This window comes from Tympanuchus pallidicinctus, unplaced genomic scaffold (assembly GCF_026119805.1).
Source record: "Tympanuchus pallidicinctus isolate F22 unplaced genomic scaffold, pur_lepc_1.0 scaffold20, whole genome shotgun sequence".
Classification (NCBI taxonomy): Eukaryota; Metazoa; Chordata; class Aves; order Galliformes; family Phasianidae; genus Tympanuchus; species Tympanuchus pallidicinctus.
Genome location: NW_026294722.1, coordinates 9549227 through 9553884, shown reverse-complemented (window position 1 = coordinate 9553884; position 4658 = coordinate 9549227). Strand labels below are relative to the sequence as shown.

Genomic DNA, 4658 nt, shown 5'->3' with positions numbered 1-4658 from the left:
TTTACACTCATTTTAATTATTTTCTGGATTTAATTCCTAGAAGAAGGGGCATGAGGGCTGATACCAGCTACATTATTCCCCTCCCACCCAACTGTGCTGTTATTGGGGGGTGGGCTCATCAGGAGGGGAGGGATCTATGAATCACCCACTTGGGTACCTTCCTTCTCTTTGATATCCAAGGGCTGCAAGGCCACGGGGAAAAAAAACAACCCACAAACTCAAAGCCCTGATATATTGTATGATGTTCTGTGCGTTTAACATTGGGAAATGTGTGGCAGATCCAGAAAGAAGCTCCCAGGGCATGCTTGGTATGTGGCACACAAAGTGCTGATGGCACCTCACTGCTTGGCTTGGAGAGAAACTGCAACAATGCTTTTATTTCGTTTTCTTTTTGTTCTTCTCTTTGGATTTTTGGGAAGGGAGTGAGAAAATGAAGCTGCTTATGTTGGATAATGGCTTCTGGCTTTACAGGGCTGCAATTTTGGTGACTTCAGGAGGTGCTTGGCAGCTGTTATGGGAAATCTTGGAGTTTCTTTGCCCTCATTAGGGGTTTATCTGCAACACCTGCTGGCAGGCAGTGGCTACAATGAGCTGGGTTGTGTGATGAGCTCAGAGAAGAGAGCTCCTCACTGATGGAGCAAAATGCAAACAGCAGCATCAATTGGCCTGGGGCTGGCACATCGGGGAAGGGGTCCTATCCCAGCTGGAGTCCATGTGTGCACATACAGGTATGCATAACACAGGTGTTCTGTCTTTTTCCTTGTTCTTCTTGCTTTGGGTTCCTGCACAAAATATTGGCATTATGTGCCCTAGCAGGTGTCATTTTGTCCCCATGGCTCTGTGAACAGGTGGAGGAGCTCAGTCTTTGCCCTGTGTTCTCCTAACACAGCCAAGTCTCTCAGCTCCCTTCCTTGGGAAACTCTTACAATGACATCCAGAGGTCAGTATTAGTACAAGAAAAGAATTCTCTGAACATTTCATTTTTTCATCTAGCCTTCTATGTGATGTGTTATGAGTGCTGCAGGAAATGCACCTCAGTAGGCTTGCAGACAAGCTTTGCTTTTTCTCACTTGATTGCAAGCTGTTTGATTCTGGATGTTGCACTGTTGGAAGGAGGAAGGATGCACCCAGGCTCAGTCGCTGCTCAGCATGGATCCTGAGCTCCTTTCCTACTCAGGTGTTCACTGCAGTCCCATTGGTAAAACAAGGAGAGCCCCAGGGCTGCAAGCCTCTTCTTGAGAGGTGCTACCAAACATTCAGCTACTGCCTCCATCCCTCTGGCCACAGCAGTGATAAGGATAAGCAATGTCTCAGCATCTTGCTTTTAATTAGGAGAGAGCTGGCAAGTGGGCAGCCTGAATAGTGGTCCATGTCCTAAGGAGGAGGTTCCAGCATTTCATAGCGCTTGGCAGGAAACACTTCTGGAAAAGATCTCCCTATGGACACAGGCTTGAGGTTGGTCTCTGCCTTGGTGCCATACCTAATGCACAATGCATGCACACTAAGTGCTGGAGATGTCCTCTCACCTGCCAGGACAGCTTTTGTGTGCTGGGGATCCTCATGTGCACAGTGCTGTTCCACAGCTCCCAGATGCATGGGGATGTAAGAAATGACCCAGACGTGTCCAAACCGCAAGTTTTCCTTTTTTTGTTGCCCTCTTTTTTTTTTTTTTTTTTTTGTACATTTTATTTGTATATAAATAAATAAACTTTTATTACTTCCATACCTTAAATATACTGTATATTTTATATGTGGTCCATGACCATTCCTCTTCAGTGAACATGGCCTAGGCAAGCCAACAGGTTGGACACCCATGGCACTGTGAATGATTAAGACCTATAGTACTGATAACCGTGACCATATTTCCTTTGTGTAACCCGTCTCTCAATGCAGCTCTGCTCTGCCCTGCGGAGACCACATTGGGAGCACTGGGCACAGTTCTGGTCGCCCCAGTTCCAGGCAGAGGGGAGTGCTGGAGAGAGTCCAGCAGAGGGCTGCAAAGATGGTTGGGCCATGGAGCATCTCCCAATGGAGAAAGGCTGAGTGCCCTTCCAACCCCTGTGGTTCTGTGATTCCGTAACTTGCTCTGTTCAAACAGGCTGTCATTTCCACCCTTTCTCTCCCAGGTTCCACAGACCTTTCTTCCCTGTTGAACAGGCGTGTGGTAGTTGTGCCCCAACTCTGCTTTGTGGCGTATGATAAATGGATGAAGTCAGAGGAAGATGATTTCTGAAATGAGAATGGATTTTTCAAATTGGAAAATCATTGCCACGAGTCCATCGGTCGCTGTTAGGGCTGCGGTGGGGAAATAGCAACTTAAACATCAGCAAGATGGTGCCATGTGGGTGTTCGTTTGTGCTTCCAGTGGCAGCACTGGCTTCAGGAGGATGAGTCAACCCCCAGCATTGCTCTTGAAGGGACCGGTCCTGCCAACAGCATGGCCCCAGCAGATGAGACATCTTGAGAGGGTCTGATAGGTCCAAGATGAAGGCAAGGGCTTGGGGACATTGGTGAAGCCCTTTGGTGATGTGCTATGTGCTGTTGCTTTCAGTGTAACTCCAAGTTTTCATCTCCTTTCCTGCAAGCCAGCAGGATTGTGCTGAGCTAGAGGTGGTGCAGAAGAGTATGGACACTGAGCACAAAGTGAATATCCTCACTGCTTTTCCTCTTCTGAAGCTCCTTTTAGTGTTCTGAATAGCTTTCGTTATCCTGTAACTCATCGGCGAGACATTTTTGTGCTTGTACAAGGAGATTTTAGTGTTTCTCTGAAAATCCAAGGTAGCAATTTGGTGCATAGAGAATAACCAGAACCTGCAGTATTCTGGACCCTGGTGGCTGTAATTTGGTATGGGTAATCACTATTCTGCTGCTCCTCTACTAACTCCGAAAGTGCTGTGAATTTAGAGTAGGAATCAATTAAACAGCAAATAGGTTTTTTTTCTTGGTCAAAATCAATTAAGTCCTTCTCCCAGCTAGTGCAGTGGTCTCCCTGGAATTTCATATTCTGCTTGGCTACCATTTCCTTGCAGCTTTTGCTGGATAATGTTGATGTTTTATGGCTTGATTTAAATCATGTGGATCAATGCACAAGCATACCTTATTTGGATTTTCAATTACAACCATATATTTAGCCTAAATGAATTACCCAGGTTATAGTTTCAGCTACACAGAGAATTTTTCATAATGCCCAATTCAATTTTTACTTTCTCAGTAAGCATAACTGATTTCTTTGGAGACCGAGGTCATTACACTTGTTTTGCCCTTGTTGCTGCAATATTCATCTGAACAGTCCAGACCAGAAGTTTTCAAATGCTTTCAACACTTGGATTCTGCCTTTGCTCTGGATGGAGAGGCAGCCTCATTGGATGTATCAGTGGTGAGAACTGCATTGTGGTGTGAATGAAGACCTTTTCCATATCACTTCTCAAGGTCTGTCTGATGCTCACAGCCCACTTTCTCACCCCCTGCTCTCAGCCACTCCTAGCACTCGTGCTCTTACAGCCCTTGCATCTGCATTAAAGATCATTCCTCCTCATGTAGCCATTATGCATCTGGCCACCTGCGTCTGTGTGCATCTCTAAACCCACAAACACCTTTGACAACCTGACCCTTGGTTCCTAAGTCACTGCTGAAAGTGACCCCTTAAATCATCACAGTGTTTTCTGGTTCTTTTCCACAGATAATGTTCTCAATCAGCCTATGAGAATGAAACAATCCTGAATTTTAAGCCAAGCTGTGGTTTGCCTTCAAATCAGAAGAAATAAGCATAAACCGTATGTATTTACTTATTGGGGATGTGCTCTATTCTCAACAACTGTTTTAATGCTTTCTCCCACAGCCTGCACTGTACTGCAGCTCAGCCATACTGGCCATTGAGCAGATTGCTGTGCCTGCAAAGATGTTTCTCCTTGCACTTTTCAGATGGAACTGGATTCATACCGATATCTGTGTGAAACACCCTTGAAAGTTATGACACCTTTCCAGGGCACTTCTGAGCTGTTTGATGAACATCAGCCAGATCCTGATGTATCTGCAGTCTGTGGGTGAGACAGAGCCCAGACCATCAGACACTCATTGCCCATGTAAGTCTCAGCAATAAATGGTTGCTGGAGATGACTGACGTGTTCCCTGTTGTCATCTGTGTGCAGACCTGACCTTGCCTGCAGTGAAAACACCGCTGCAAGAGAGGGAAATTCCACTTGTATTTGTCTGTGTTGAAAATTACGAGATGCCAAGAGGCCCAGAATAATGAAACAGCTATCTCGGATTTGCTTTTACACCAGGGTTCCAATTTAGATAAATTAAATCTGAAAAGGGGGTAATTGCTAAAATGCTGTGAATGATTGATTGATTTTTCTTCCACATGACAGCCAGACCAGAAAAAAATGGTTGAGCTTCAGAGAGCTGAAGCAAATCTACACCCTCCATCTCCCACGCAATGCACATCTCAGGCACTGCGTGTGGATTGATGCACAGTTCTGCTTTTAATGCAGAACTTTTCATGCTGATAACGAGGGCCCGAGGTCACTGCTGCTCAGGAAGTTGGTGCTGCCTGAATTTTCTCTTTGCTTGAGGGGTTTGAGGGATCAGTCATCTGCCCAGGGAAGTGCTCTGACCATTGCCAGCCCAAGGAGATAAACTGCCTGCTGTGTGGTACA

General features: G+C 45.8%; 1 long non-coding RNA gene across 1 annotated transcript; it reads left to right on the top strand.

The window, feature by feature from the left end:
* Window positions 1–204: 204 nt before the first annotated feature.
* Window positions 205–4330, top strand: LOC128081178 (uncharacterized). Its single transcript, XR_008207020.1, has 4 exons — window positions 205–308; window positions 472–728; window positions 3680–3773; window positions 3922–4330. It is a non-coding gene; the product is annotated as an uncharacterized LOC128081178 (long non-coding RNA).
* Window positions 4331–4658: the final 328 nt, after the last annotated feature.